This window comes from Mauremys mutica, chromosome 6 (assembly GCF_020497125.1).
Source record: "Mauremys mutica isolate MM-2020 ecotype Southern chromosome 6, ASM2049712v1, whole genome shotgun sequence".
Lineage (NCBI taxonomy): Eukaryota > Metazoa > Chordata > Testudines > Geoemydidae > Mauremys > Mauremys mutica.
Window position 1 is genome coordinate 109,234,308 of NC_059077.1, and position 16,272 is coordinate 109,250,579.

The window sequence follows — 16,272 nt, forward strand, 5'->3', positions numbered from 1 at the left end:
TCTCAACATTAAAAACATGGAAGCTTAAACATATTTTCGTAAAAGCAAATTGTTCCTGAGGCCCTCATAATTCAAGAAAGAAAAAGTTCCACTTTATTTCTTTTAATTTATATCACAAGCTTATCGTTTTGATAGATCATCCTGTGTAAGAGTGGAGTGCGGGGGCCTTTGTACCAGATTCCACAAATACGTTTGATTATTTACTACTTGTAACTCCAGCTCCCCTGTGCTTGTGAGCTGCTCCTTAATATTGTCTGAGCTCCTTTGCCATCCCTGAAAACTGTTCCCTTGCACACCTGCACCATTTTCTCTTCCAGATGGCCTCTAGTTGTTCTTGCTATGTATCGATTGGAGCTGTCTATATAAAGCCTCACAGAGGAGCATTTATTGTACACTACATTTCAAAATCTCTGACGTGCTGCAAGGGGGATTTATGTCAGTAAAATACAGACAGGCCACAACCAATCTCTCCTAGGTGGCACATAGTGTGCTTCAAGGCAAACAAAAGGATGGTGAGGATAGATTGCTAGTCTGGTTCAGACAATACTGCTAAGCCTACAGCTCCAGTGGTCCTTGGGTCATAGGGCCCTCACACCACAAGATGCATATTGATATATCAGTGGGTTGTTTACTAATCAGACTGCAATACTGCATGGTGTGGGGTATGAGTTGTTTTGTGTCAACAGAGATCTGTGCTGATAACCTGAAGCCCCTTGGGAATCATAGTGTTTCCCGCTTCGTTGGCTGTGGAACATCAGGTATCCTCCTTACCTCTCCTTCCCCTCAATCCCTTTTTGATTTAACATGAAACCCCCCTCCATTATATACCCCATAATTCCTTACAGAAACACTTAGAGTTCTGGACACATTCTCTCTAGACACCCTTCCCTGTGGAATAGACCCTAGGAGAACAGTTTGGGGCAAGTAGAAGGGAGAAATTAGCACATTAGATCCTGGGCCTTGTAGTGGAGGAGTGGCAAAGTGAAATGGGAATGGCTTTGCAGATCACCACGGTCTTAGTTGAACTGGCCCTGATAGGTCAGAAAATGGAGGCAGCAATCTTTGTGTACCTGAATGGTATTGGAAGGAACACATAATTCATTCAATTCACACAATCAGCAGTTTGAGGGGTGGAAACTGCAGGCAAGGGATAGAGACCTCTGCCTTAACAAAGGGACTTTTCCAAATTAAACACTACACAGAACAATCTTATCCTTTTCTTGATTAATTTATTTAGTACATGCAGGCCTTAGAAAAACACAATATTATTTAATTTTGTGAGACAGCTGGCTTTCCATTTGTGACATAAACCTGGAACCCAGTACTTTATGCAGAGAAGGACCGGTGTTATGGGGGAGGTACTGTTGCAAAAAAAAAAATGCAAACATCATTCTGGGATGTATTAGCAGGAGTTTTGTAAGGAAGACGAGAGGTAATTCTTCCACTCTATTCCATGCTGATTAGGCCTCAACTGGAGTATTGTGTCCAGTTCTGGGCACTACATTTCAGGAAAGATGTGGAAAATTTTGAGAAAGTCCAGAGAGGAGCAACAAAAATTATTAAAGGCCTAGAAAACATGACATATGAGGGAATATTGAAAAATCTGTGTTTGGTTTAGTCTGGAGAAGAGAAGACTGAGAGGGGACATAATAACAGTTTTCAAGTACATAAAAGGTTGTTACGAGGAGGAGGGAGGTAAATTGTTCTTCTTAACCTCTAGGGATAGGACAAGAAGCAATGGGCTTAAATTGCAGCAAGGGAGGTTTAGGTTGGACATTAGAAAAAACTTCCTGTCAGGGTGATTAGGCACTGGAATAAATTGTCTAGGGAGGTTGTGGAATCTCCATCATTGGAGATTTTTAAGAGTAGGTTATAAAAATACCTGTCAGGAATGGTCTAGCTAATACTTAGTCCTGCTTTGAGTGCAGGGGACTGGACCAGATGACCTATCGAGATCCCTTCCAGTCCTACGATTCTGTGATTGATTCCAAATCAGTGGGAGTGATACTAAACTTCTGAGAATTATATGATTCAATAGTCAGCGTTATCTGGTGCTGCGACGTTTTTGCTTTACACTTATTGTGCAGCAATATACAACAATAAGAATGGCAGTGCCCACTTGTCTGTTAGAGCCAATTTGTACACTTCCTCGAGCCATAAGCTGTTTCATAAATGACCTCTTCTGCCACATGGGACCTTTATTAAAATTTAAAGGGATGATTTTTGTTTGCCACTTAAGAATATTTGGGTACAAGACCTTACTAACAGAGTAGATTAATCAAATATAGTAGCTAATATAGTCATAATGTGATGACTGATGGTTTAGTCAGACTTTATTGAGTGTACATTTTAATGATATCAAGGAGAACTTTTGATTTAATTAAAGTCAGTAAGTGGCTAAAACTGCTTTCAGTGTTCTTTTGGACAGTAAGTAGGGCAAATATTACGGGAAGCAAGTGTGCATGAAAAATAGTTTTATAAACTAGAAGCTAACACTCTGATGTTAAATTATGGAGTTATCAGCAAGATTTCAGCACTTGCTATCTAGGTTGTTATGTCACAACTACTGCCACAGAGTGAGAGTACCTTACAAATTTTAGAAAATAAAATAGCATCTTTTGCTTGGCCTTCCCTTCATGGGAGGAGTAAGTTGCATGTTTTGACTGTGGTATGTTTTAAATTAAAGCATTCTTTGAATTATGGAAGGTTTAAAACAAATAAAAGGAAGTTCTTCTTCACGCAGCGCACAGTCAACTTGTGGAACTCCTTACCTGAGGAGGTTATGAAGGCTAGGACTATAACAGGGTTTAAAAGAGAACTGGATAAATTCATGGTGGTTAAGTCCATTAATGGCTATTAGCCAGGATGGATAAGGAATGGTGTCCCTAGTCTCTGTTCATCAGAGGATGGAGATGGATGGCAGGAGAGAGATCACTTGATCATTGCCTGTTCGGTTCACTCCCTCTGGGGCACCTGGCATTGGCCACTGTCGGTAGACAGATACTGGACTAGATGGACCTTTGGTCTGACCCAGTACGGCCGTTCTTACGTTCTTATGAATTATTGGAGAAATAAATTTTGTACGTGAGTCCTGATTCAGCATTATGCTTAATTACATTACTATTTGCCTAGTTCTCAGCATGCAAGTAATCCCACTGAAGGCCCTTAATTCTGAAAGTGGAGAGGTTTTCTCACTTCAATCTCTTGTGGTAGTGAGTTCCACTGTCTTGGTCCAGTTGTTGAGAAAGTTCTGTTGCCAGCACGCAGAGGCCTTCTTCTACTAGAGAGTCAAAAAACCAAATTGTTCCAATGAAGCATTGCTGTCATGTGCGGTTACTGTCATGGAGGAGAGTAGCAAAGAGCCAAATCCATGGAAGGCCTTGAATTTCAAGATTGGGATCAGTGCAGAGAGTGGAGCCCTGGTCTGATGTGCTCACTGCAACCTATGTTGCTCAGCAGATAGCCTACTGCATTCTGTATCAGTTTGATTTGTTGAGGGGAAGAAAGAGTGAGACAGGCCTGGAGAGAGAGGGGGAAGGTTTTAGCTTCTGAACATTGTATAACAATCTGAATTTTAAGATACTTAACTCAAATGAATCTATCAATAGTTTTTGGTTTTGTTAGGGGGCAGGAAGAGAATATAGCAACTAACTTCAAGGCAGTTACACCAGGGATGGATTTGTCTCTTTCTTTATTTTGCCTTTCAGCTATTGCATTTTAGTTCACACTGTTAGTTATTACTTAGCTGACCTTTTTACATATAAATGTGTTGGGTGTTTTGAATGGAATCACTTCACTCTGTGGATACGATTGGTAGCTTCTGAATTTATTAGTATCCTTTTGTGAGTTACTGAGTAATCTTTTCTGTGTATTTCTTCTTCTCCTACTGATTGGAATTTAGTACAAAACAATAAATAAAATGATATGCAATAACAGGAAACAGTATACAGACAATTGATATTTAGAGCCTTTCCTTCTCTTCCCTCCTGGAGTGGACAATGCTTAATCACAATAATTTTTTTATCACCTTATTTCTGGAAAGTCCATGTTTTGTGGGAGAGCAGGGAAGAAAACGATAAACCAGTTGTGTGATTTCCCCGCCCCAGACTGTATGAATATCTGTTACTTTAACTTGAGACGTTTCACATCACAAAGCAATAATTAGGTGAATTCTGCCCACTCTGGGTGTTGCAGCTACCTGTATGATTACCCACTGTTTTTAAAATCATGTAAGAGAGAGATTGCTAATACTATGGGTCAGTGGTTCTCAACCCGTGGCCCATGGGCCACTTGGGGCCCAATCATCACACAGCTGCGGTCCATGTGACATCCTCAGGGCCATAGAAGTTGTGTATATATTGCGTGGATGTGGCCCACATAACGCATAGAGAGTTGCATACATGGCTCACAATGGTAAATAGGTTGAGAACCACTGGTATGGGCTTTTGATGTTTGATCTAAATTATCTGGGTAAGCTAAAGCAGAGAGGAAATTGAGCTAATGCAAGCATTTCAGTACTGTTTAGGGTGACCAGGTGTCTGTTTTTTGACCGGAACACCCAGTAGAAAAGGGAACCTGGCCGCTCCAGTCAGCACCACCGACCGGGCCATTAAAAGTCCGGTCAGCAGTGATGTGGAGCTAAGGCAGGCTAGCCCCTACCTGTCCTGGCTCCACACTGCACCCCGGAAGGAGCCAACAGGTCCGGCTTCCATAGGCGCCAATTCCTACTCACGCCAGTGGGAGCTCGACCTCCCTCTGGCCCTGGTCCCATCCCGACTCCACCCTTGCCTCACTCCCATTCTGACTCCTTCCCCAATTCCCCGCCCCGGCTCCGCCACTTCCCTGCCTCCTCCCCTGAGTGCGCCATGTTCCCTCTTCTCCCCCCTCCGTCCCGGATCTTGCGACACCACCAAACAGCTGTTTGGTGGCAACAAGCACTTGGAGGTAGGCAGAGAAGCAGGGACACGGTGTGCTCAGGGGAGGAGGACGTGGGGCAGGGAGGCGAGCTTGGCTGACGGTGGGTGCAGAGCACCCACTAATTTTTCCCCGTGAGTGCTCCAGCCCTGGAGCACCCACAGAGTCGGTGCCTATGCCATCGTCTAGGCAGGAGAAGGAGGGGACACCATGGCCAATGGGAGCTGCGGGGGGCAGTGCCTACGGGCAAGGTAAGCCCACATTCCAACCCTGTGCCTTAGCCCTGAGCCACCCCCAACCCTGGAGCTCCTCCTGCAACCCAAACCCCCTCATCCCTGGCCCCTCCCCAGAGCCTACACCCCCCAGATGGAGCCCTCACCCCCCTGCCCTCCAACCCCCTGCCTCAACCCACAGCCCCCTCCCATACCCTGAACCCCTCTACTCCAACCCCCAGCCTGGAGCCCCCTCCTGCACCCCAAACCCCTCATCCCTGACCCCACTCCAGAGGCTGCAGCCCCAGATGGAGCCCTCACCTGCTTCTGCACCCCAACCCCCTGCCCCAGCCCAGAGCCCCCTCCTGCACCCTGAACCCCTCATTTCTGGCCCCACCCTGGATCCCACACCGCCAATTAGAGCCCTCACCCCCTCCCACATCCCAACCCCCTGCCCCTGCCCAGTAAAAGTGAATGAGGGTGGGGGAGAGTGAGCCACTGAGGGAGGGGGAATGTAGTGTGTGGGGGGAAGGGCCTTGGGGAAGGGGTGGGCTAGGGTGTTCGGATTTGTGTGATTAGAAAGTTGGCAGTTCAGAAGGTACGCTGTTATGTCATATAAGATTTAAAAGATTAAAGTCTTCCTGTATAGAAATGAAAATGCTTTTGCATATTTTTCTTCTGAATATGGGAAGTTATGTATTGTATGCTGTTTGGGATCTGCATAGTTTTTGCAACTACATTGTACATTCACAGATTTTTAAAGGTGGAAGGGACTGTTATGATATGTAGTTTGACCTCCTGTATAATACAGGCCATAGAATTTCAACAAGTGATTCCTTCATCAAGCCCATAACTTCTGGTTGAGTTAGAACATATCTTTTAGAAAGACAACCAATCTTGAGTCAAAGATTTCAAGTGACAGGCACAAGCCACAACATCCTTTGGAAAGTTGCTCCCATGCTTAATTACTCTCACTGTGAAAAATGTTCATCTTATTCCCACTCTGAATTTGTCAAGCATCAACCTCCAGCCTTTGACTCTTGTTCTGAATTGTCTACTAAATTCGAGTCCTCTATTTTCAGTAGATACATTTAAAGTTTTTTCAAGTTACCTTTTAATTTTATCTTCCATAAGCTAAATAGATTGAGACAACATTGGACAACACACTTGCCCAGAGAGTCTTGAAAACATGAACCACAAACGGGTAAGTGATGCAGTGATGTCTGCCTGCATTTTCAGACCTTCAAATCATAGCTCCAAGAGGTGTGACCTGCCTCATTCATTTCAGTGGGTGCTAGCTCAGATGCCAACAATAATACTTTAAATATCTACATTAAAACTAATTCACTATCAAACCATGTAAGAAAGGAGAGGGAGGGGATCATCTTAGATCATATTATGAAGATCTGCACAATCTAATGTGGCAGCCCATTTCGTCCTCACAAGTGACTGAGCTTGGGAGACATTGCCACTTTATTTTCTGGCTGGCCAAGAGGAGCTAAGCCCAAAGAGACCAGTGGGGCATCTGAGCCCCACAAATGGGACCAGAGCTCCTGAAGCCCAGCATAGCAAATTAGCCATGATAAGGGGAAGCTAAACCTGGGGAGCCATGCAGAGCCCAGGAGTGTCTTTAGACCTCACTCAGAGGGAGCTGAATCCAGAGAGCATGTGTAATCATATTTGAACAACTGTACAATCTGTTCTGGGTGACATTTCCTAGGGGAGGAGCTTATTTTGTGGATGGAGCTTGGGAGATTTTCCTTACTTTTCCCCCACAAAAAATTAAACTCCTGGAGCTAACTGAACCATCTGCCAGCATGACTCAGAAGTAATTACCCTGACTCTTAATGCAGGATTTTAACATCTTAAGCTAAAGTGACCTAACAGAAGAGCCCAGCAGTTCTATAGAGAGACTTAATCTGCTACCCTGTAACACTTGTAAAAGGATACAAATAAAAAAAAGAATGGATTGGAGCTATTGGAGTAAATTACTTCAATGGGGTTACATCTGGGTGACTGTGCAGTTTGGGCTAGTGTGTTTAGTGATAATGATTCATAGAGAAGGACAGGAATGGTAGAGACGCTAAAGACTCTTCCTATTTGGGGGCATGAAGATGCCAGAAATGGAGGGGTGGGGGAAAGCAAGGGGGGTCTATTTTATATGCCCTGCAGCCCCTCTTCTCCCACCCCAAAAAACCCAGCAAAACTACCAACATTGGAACTCAACTCCTTCATTCTTTCATGTCTTGATTGCTAGCCAAACTGGCTGCATTATCAACAGCATACTTTGCCCCTGCCAGATTACAGAAATCGTGGGAATATTTCTCAGAATGCTTGCTCACAATTTGCCCTTTCTAAAATCCTAAATTACCATTCATAGTTTACCTTTAGCTACTGTTGTCTGGTTTCGTTTCTCACCTTGGAAAACTCAAAACTGACACGGGAATGGCAATATACTCACTGTATTTGGCACAAACCTCAGAAGAAACAAAGCCCAAATCAGGATTTTGATCAGCCTGGGTTATGAATTATGAGTTTTAATGTAGTTTAAAACTAGGGGCACAAAAAGCCCTCTGTAAACTGTACATATATGAATCCCCTACAGCAAGTAACAACTGAATATAAGAATTTTATGCAAAATGAAGACCAAAGATAGCATCTCTATTGGAAAAATTTCTAAAGCAGAAATAACAAGTTTGAGAAAGGCACAAAAATTAACAGCTCACCAATGGGAAGAAATGAGAGCAAAAATATCTCTAATCAAATCACCAAAACTCGAAAGGGTTTCTTAATATCTCTGACAGTGGACTTCACAGAATCCAGACACATTACTATGAAATTAAGTATAATAAATTCCTTTGAATAGTCATAAAATGAAAAAGGTAATAATAAAACATGAGAATAAATTTATATCGAAGAACTGAAAATCGAAATTACTGACTTTAATTCTCCAAAATGAATTACCAAAAACTGAACTTAAAAATACAAAAAAGAACTAAGAAAACAGCCAGACGAAAGAGATGAAAGCCATGCAAAGAGACTACAGAGCATAAATGAATGTTTAGCCCCTTTCAAACAAACCAAAGATGAAGTGAGCCTGGCTAGAAACATCAGGAGCACAGTAGGAAAATAGATAGCTATACATGTAGTTTACTGGCTTATTAACTTGTATGAAGCCTTTTACACTTGAGGGCATTTTACAATAAAGTTAAAACATACAAAAATATCAGCCTCATCAAAACTGGCTCTCAGTATTCTTCATAACCACAGTTCCCTAACTTTGGTATCGAAAGCAAGGCACCCAGGTCTCTATTGAGACTGCAAAATAAGCAGCCCCTTCGTAATTGGCACTGAACATATGCAACTCCCATTCATTTCAATGGAAGCTACATCTGCCCAGCACGTTTAGAAAAGCAGGCAGCTTTCTTTAGGTGCCTAATGCTAGGCACCTAAATTTGCCCTACACTTTTTGGAGAATTTATCTGTTCTAAAACACTAAACAAAGTATAAAACTGAAACATTAGAAAACACTTGTCGCTCAGAAGCCCAACTGAGCAAAAGCACTATTAGAGTTATAGAAAATTGCTAGTATGGTAAGATTTTTACACAGCAGTAGCTGGGAGGAGATGCTATTTATTCTCATAAGAGAATGGCAGGCATTATTATGCTTATGAATAAGAAGTGCACAGTTTACATTGGAGCATACAATCATCTTATGCTTTGATAGAAGTTTGCTTTATATATTGTAGACATTGGTGACAACTTCACTATAGACTCTGTTCATCACTTAGCTAACAAACAGAGGAGTTCAGTGAATTATAGAACTCAACAAATAATTTAATTCGGTGAATTTCATCCTTTTTTTCTCTTCACAAATTGTCTGCAAACAGATCACAAAATTCTCAAATGTGTTCATTATTCTGAATTATTCATGAAGGTTTCCCATGGTCCTTCAGATCATTCAGATTGCAAATATTACAATCAATATACATTTTTACAGTTTGCGCTGTGGTTTATGTAACTAATTTATGCAATTTTTTGGGATAATTTACAACACAACATATTTCAAATTGCTTGTTCAATTGTGATATTAACAATATTATGTTAACTAATCAGGGAACAGAAAAAATAGCACACACATTTTAGAACTAAACGCAAGGTTCACTGAAATTTTTACAACCAAATATACCATACAACCTGAAATTTTTATATAATTTTAAAATGATCTTTTCATGAGTATTCATGCTAGTAAAGCTTCAGCCTTTGAAGTTTCCTGGACAGTGAACACCAAAGCTTCTTGAACATGGTCAAATGAGAATTTGGTTTAGAATTCAAATGACTTTTCAAATCAAATTTTCTCCACTGTTTGCTCTGCTCTAATTACTAGCCTGCTTTAGAAGACAAGTTATTTTGCCATTTTTCTGTTTAGCAAGGTTATAGGACTGTCTATTGGTAATATATTCAGCTGATGGGTTACTTCCTGCTGCTTCAGGGAACATAATACAATACAAAAGTTATCAGTGTTGTAAAGAAAGCAGTTTTTACTTTCTATGGGACAGGTATTTATTTTAGGGGATACATTTAGGTAACTTGAAACATTTGAATCTTATTCTATGTCTGTTAACCTTATGAGGACTTACTCTAGTGGGCATAGAGGAGAAATAAATTATATCCCGTAATGGAGGTGGATGTTTTAGAAAAAGATGAACCCCTGAGGAGAGTAGGCAGTGAGATGAAAAGTGATATATAAATGTAGGATAATATTATTACTATTATTATTAATTAGGTGAGCTGGGGGAATTATTTTATTTTATTTTATTTTTTGGCAAAAAATGCATATTCACTAATAGCAAATCGTTTTTCAAATTCATGTCAGGTTCACCAAATTATACTCGTCAAAAAAAACCCAACAATTTCTGAAATAAAAAAATAAAAAAAAATTAAATTAAACTTTTTAGTTTTTTTAGTTCAGAACAAGTGTTTGTTTTGAATTTTCCTTTAATTTTATTTTTAAAGTAACAAAAACATTTTTAAAGGCTTGAAATCTAATTGAAATGTTGGCAGGATCAGTGCCCGACTAGAGCTTACTTATCTTTCTAAAAATAGATTTTTTCAGCTACATGGATAAAAAGTGCTATGTAAATACTAAGTATGATAGTTAATAATGGATATAATTGCAAGGATGTCCTCATGTTGATGCTACTGGTCATGACACCTAGAAAAGCAGTGAACAAAAATTTCTAAAGATGAAATCCAGCCTTACTTGTGGACTTTAAAACTTTATTGGAAATACAAAAAACCTATTATGACTAAAAGAAGAAAAAAATTAACCACAGGCGGTACTACCGGGGCCCGCCTAATTCCAGCGAAAGCTATGTGCCACCATGCCTGGAGACTGTATAATAACTCAGAGTCAAGAGTCAGCCCAATCAGAGGTTCTTTTCAGGCAAAGGACCATGTTCAACAGGTTGCTGAATAATTGATTAATTAATTTTGTGTTTTTATGCCCAAACTGAAGCACGTTGGTGAAGTGACGTGACTTGCCCAGCACCATGCAGTGGGTTAATGGCAGAGCTGGAACTGAATCTCAGGTTTTTCAAACTCACAAGCCCATGATCGTGCTTACATGCTCCCTCCCATGGTTTTTTGTTGTTGTTTTTGTTTTAAAAACACATATTTCCTCAAAGATTTTCACTGATCTCTCCCAAATCTGTGCATCACTTTGGGTGTGGTAACTTTGCGTGTTTGGGATGGATTTTAAGGGACAGGAACTGAGTTTGTTTGTACAGAGCTGAGCACATCAAGGGAGCTGAGTAAATAATAGTTTTAACACTCTCCCAGGGCCGCCCAGAGGGGGGGGCAAGAGGGGCAATTTGCCCCAGGCCCCGGGCCCCACAGGGGCCCCCACCAGAGTTTTTCGGAGCCCCTGGAGCGGGGTTCTTCACTCGCTCCGGGGGGCCCGGAAAACTCTTGCGGGGCCTGGGCCCCCGGAGCTTCTTCCGCTCCCGGTCTTCGCCGGCGGCGGGTCCTTCCGCTCTGGGGCGGAAGGACCCCCCCGCTGGCGAATTACCGCCGAAGACGGAGCGGGACCCGCCGCCGAGATCAGCTCGGTCTTAGGCGGTAATTCGGCGGCGGGGGGCCCTTCCCTTCCGGGACCCACCACCGAAGTGCCCCGAAGACCCGCGGCAGGGGCCCCCCTCCGCCGAATTACCACCGAAGACCGGGCTGCACTTCGGCGGCGGGTCCCGCTTCGGCAGTAATTCGGCGGCGGGGGGGGGGGGACCCCGCCGCGGGTCTTTGGGGCACTTCGGCAGCGGGTCCCGGAATGGAAGGGCCCCCCGCTGCCGAAGACCCCGGGCCCCCGGAATCCTCTGGGCGGCCCTGCACTCTCCCTCCCAACTCCAGGATGACGGCATAGCATTGGTTCTTTTTTGATATCCTACCAGTTCTGTACATTATCCGTTTACATTTCTTTGGACAATTAGCAAGACTGTATGTGTAAACCAGGTACTTGTGTGCAAAGAGGTTAGCTGCAAGCAGCAGAGTGTGTGCTGACCTTGGGCCTCCCGCTTTGAATATTTTGTCCCTAATATTATCTACTTCCCAGCATCCATGAACAAAAGTTTCTTTAATCCAAGCTAGGTAATGCTTGTTCCAAATGCAAGTTCAACTTTTATTTTGGTGCAAATGTTAAATGTGCTTCTAGCTTCCAGTTTTAGACTTGCTGAAAAACTAAACTAAACTACATCTCTCTCTGTCTCTCTGCCTCTTTCTCAAGATCCCTAATTCTTTTTAAATCCTTTTAGACTGAAACACTCTTTTCCTTAGAGTGAAATTGTGTTGTGGAAGCTGGGATTTCCCACTGAGGAGACCACAGTGCATGACAGGCTGGGATGAATTGAATGTTCTGCTCTCAACAGGATTACACTAAACCTGCATTCACTATGTGAGGGTGCTTATTCGAATTAGAAAATGCCCTATTTTCACTACTGCACTCTCACAAATTAAAGAAATAAAGGTGGAGTAAAACTGTATTTTATTTGCATGTTGTAAGTCAGAACATGTATTTTATCAAATATTCCCACTGCTCTCCCTTGTAAGTTTGACAGAATCAGGCCTAGTTGAAACTAAGATACCCTACAAAAATGATTGAAAGTGTATGACAAACTCCTCCAAGCTGGATTCCTCTTTCTTTGGGTTCCATTTAAATGAAGCAAGAGACTAGAACTGATGAGCTATTTGCAGCAAGCTATTTATTAATCAAATTTAGCCTTCTTCTAGTCCCTTATTGTCTGCAAACTGATTATGATTTCCCCACATTTGTTTCTTGCTCGCATTTATTCTACGAATGGTTTATACTAACCTGTTTCAGTCTGCAGATTGCTTGCAAACAGTTCTCTGTGAGTGTTTGGCATTCACATTTTGAGCTGTTTTGACGTGGTGCGCGGGTCACATGGTATACGCCTGTTCTTTGGTTGGATGAATATATTGCTTAGAATCAGACTTCTGGTACAAATAAGCATGATTGTGAATGAGAAATTTGCTGTCTGTGAATATGCTTTAACGTTTGCTTAAAATGTGTTGCTGCCGCCAACATTCCTGCCACTAAACGTGTTCATTAGAATATTAATGGAAGGAAAATACAAAAACTAGATTTGAACACAGGTGTTTAAATTCAAATGAATGTGTAAAAAGAACCTGTTTTTCCAGTAAGCACATACACTGTTTCAGGGCAGGAAGTAATGTAGAGTCATGGTAGGGCTGTGATATTTCCTCTTGCTACTTGTAATTATGCCATTACAAGGCCTTCTCTTTTCTCTTGCTTTGTGCAAAAGAACTCAGTGGTTTTGAAGCTAAGTTCGATGTTAGCAGGTTGGGAGTTCAGCTCCTCTCTGCAGTAAGCAGGTTTTGTTCTGTGAGATGGTGCAGTAATTAGTGGTGGTGAGTGGGAGCTGGTTTGCTGGACCAGTGCAGGGATGGCAGGTGACCTTGCATTGTGCAAGGCTATTGCTAAGGCCATGAGAATCACAGTGGCAAGAGCAGGGAGTTAGGGAACCTCCCCCTCAATTGCAGTGTTGGGAATTGGAAGCATTTTGGGTGGCATCAGCACGGGATGTGTGGTGTTGTCCCACTTGCATTTTAGGAGTGGGGCTTGTTCTTCACCACTGGGCTGTTTTGGAGGCAGGTGCCATTTTGGGAGATTGTCAGGGGCAGGGGATGGTTCTGATGGGGATGGGGTAGATACCCCATCAATAGATGGGATAGATACCAAATGAGAGTTGATTGCAGCAGCCAGTTAAGAGGGAGGGTCAGGAGAAAATAGAGCTGTGATTCTAGCATTGAGAGCTAGTCTCATAGTCGTACTGCGATTACAGACACAGTCCTCTGCTTAAACCTATAAAGGTTTATTTAAATGTAGCTAAGAAAATTATTGAGTGTCACATATCTTTTAACTCCATTTGCTTTTCATAACGTTTTTCACCCCTTTGCACAGCTCCACATGACCACTTGGGGCATAAGGAATTGGAGAATCAGACCCTGAATATTTAATATTGGCTTTTGGAGTTATGTGAGGAAACTTTAAATAATTAAATCATTAAGAAAATTAAGGCTTATCTCCTTTCAGCCGAGACAAGACTATTGACACCATGAGGGAAATATTTTCTCTTAATAAATTTGCAAGGTGTATTACTGTATTTTATCAGAACTGTACATACCTTATTACTATATTTTTCTCTTTTTCCTCTGAACATCTTTTCTAAAAAATGCAACAAAATCTTTATTGTCCAAAAATGTCAGGGTGCTGGCATTTCATAAGAATAACTAGCGCTTCCACAACACTTAGTATTTCAAAGCACTGAGCAGACACTACACACGCTTGCATCATTCCTTTGAGTAATAGATGTATTATCAACCCATTTTACAGGCATCACAACTGAGGGACATGGATTATATGTAATAGTGTTCTTTTCATGAACAGCTTGATGAATGTTTCAATACAACAGTGATCAGGTATGGATCACTTTAAGAGCGCTTCAAGAGGCACTTCTGCAGAAACTCAGTTACTAAGGACAGACCATTTTTTCCAGTTTGTGTGTCGGAATGCCAATACCTTTGTTCTAAAACAAGATAAAGCATGGTGTCAGAATAAAATGGACTACAGTATCATCACACAGTAGTGTCAGCAATGTACCTCCGATGGATGGCCAAGTTTTATACCCATGAATAAACAGAAGTTTATAATGGAAACAGTTGACAAACACATAACCATAGCAACACTGTTTCTTCCACAATAATGAAATTGAATTTGAAAGCAGCATATTTTGGATTAAATATATGTATCCAAAGATATACCACTCTTCCTTGTTAAAAAGAAAAATCAATAAAGTGTAATTTATTTTAATGGCTATATTTGAACCTAGAAGAACCCAACCTTGGGAAAGAATTACTGAGCCATGTCATCTCTACCTTTAGGCTCTGATCCTGCAACCTACTCGGTGTGAGGAGACCCACGCACCCATGCCGAGCAGCTTGCAGGTTTGTGGTCTTTGAGGCAAGAGGGTTTTGAGGTACATTTATAAATGCCTAAAGGTGGGATTATGATTTGTTATCATATCCTAATGGAGGATTCATAATAGCATTGTTATTGAAACCAATCTGTCTGCTACACTACATGATTTTGTGTATATCCCTCATATTCAGATAGTGAATCTTTGTTTCCATACTATCATTTTGTCATTTTCAATCTACCGAGGCACTTATCCCGTGTATCACTGCAGTGGCATTCTTTGTCCTTATTTAGATACATCAGCGCCACACTCCTCACTTTTTTTTCAGCACTAAGGTAATTAATAATCAATTGGCCAATTTGGGACATACACAATGTATTGATAACTGGAGATTTTCTTTCCCCAGTAACAGGATCATGGGTACATAATTCATATTCCACAACTGATTTGTTTCATCTCTGCAAATCACATAAACGGCTTGATTAAAATATTGCATTAAAGCTATATATATGCATCTCCGATCATTCTGAGATTGATTTCTGCACCCTTTGTCCTATATTTGCATGGCGAGATTCATCCTTTGAAAATGTGTAATGGAGATTAGATTTAATTCTTATTCTCTCTCACATGCCTTTTCGCCAATTTTAGTTTAACTTCCTTAACTCTGAGTTTTGTGATTTTGCAGAAGTTTACTTGAAAGGAAACATTCACCATCAACTCAGGGCTCAGTGGTCTTCATCTGAGAGACTCCTAGAAATATTTTCTGTAACATTTCAAATAGGTAACAACAATTGTGGGTATTTGTGGTCCTCTGTTCTCCTTCCATGTGAGGCCTGGAGGCAAACTGTGTGAAGCAAGGAGTAGTAGAAAGGCCCTTTAACGGTGTAAGTGGAAAGTGGAGGCTGTGGAGGTGTTGCTTCGCAGTTACTATGAAACTGTTACTCCAGAGGATGGAGGGAGAGAAAGAGAGTTGGGCAGGTTGCATGACTTGTTCCAATCACTGACTCATAGATATATAGATTGGGTTAATGCTGCTTAGTAGAACCATCTGCATATGCACACACCATACGTACTGTGGCTGGGACAGTCATTTAGGGATGCTATGTTGGTGGTGGCAGTTTAAAGGAGCAGGTTGTGGAAATCCATGGACTTGGGAGTGGAGTTCTCCGTGCCTCCTCTGAACTGTTGCATACCCCAGTCCATGAAAGGAAGAGTTTCTTTATTTAGATTCACTACAGCCTGAAGCCACTGAGAATTCTGAGTTAATTTTTCCTTTCCTGCAGGCTTTCTCTCTGGAGGGGAGCATACAGTCTCAGTTGATTGCTTTTTATGTGGTAACAAAAAGCTTTAAGTTTGGAGGAATAAGATTGTAAACCCTCAGAAAGGCGACTAAACAGAGAAAAAGGGAAAATGAAGTCTAGAAACTAAATGTTTTTAAAATGTTGTGTTGTATTATTTTGACTACATATTTATTTGTAGCTCTATATCAAGAGAGAAGGAGTGTTTTGTCTTGTGATTATCTCAGGGGACAAGGAGGCCCCCCACCCAATTTTATTTCTGGTCCTGTCACGGATTGACTGTGTTCTTGTTATTGTATAATAAATGGTATTTCAACATTTTAATTGCTTTTCTTAAAA

At 41.5% G+C, this 16,272-nt stretch overlaps 1 long non-coding RNA gene across 2 annotated transcripts in view; it reads left to right on the forward strand.

Moving 5' to 3' along the window:
- Positions 1-16,272, forward strand: part of LOC123372340 — a 192,353-nt gene that overhangs the window by 80,354 nt on the left and 95,727 nt on the right. For both annotated transcript variants that reach the window (XR_006580224.1, XR_006580223.1), the window contains exon 3: positions 14,601-14,663. This is a non-coding gene — a long non-coding RNA (uncharacterized LOC123372340). The remainder of the gene's footprint in view (positions 1-14,600; positions 14,664-16,272) is intronic.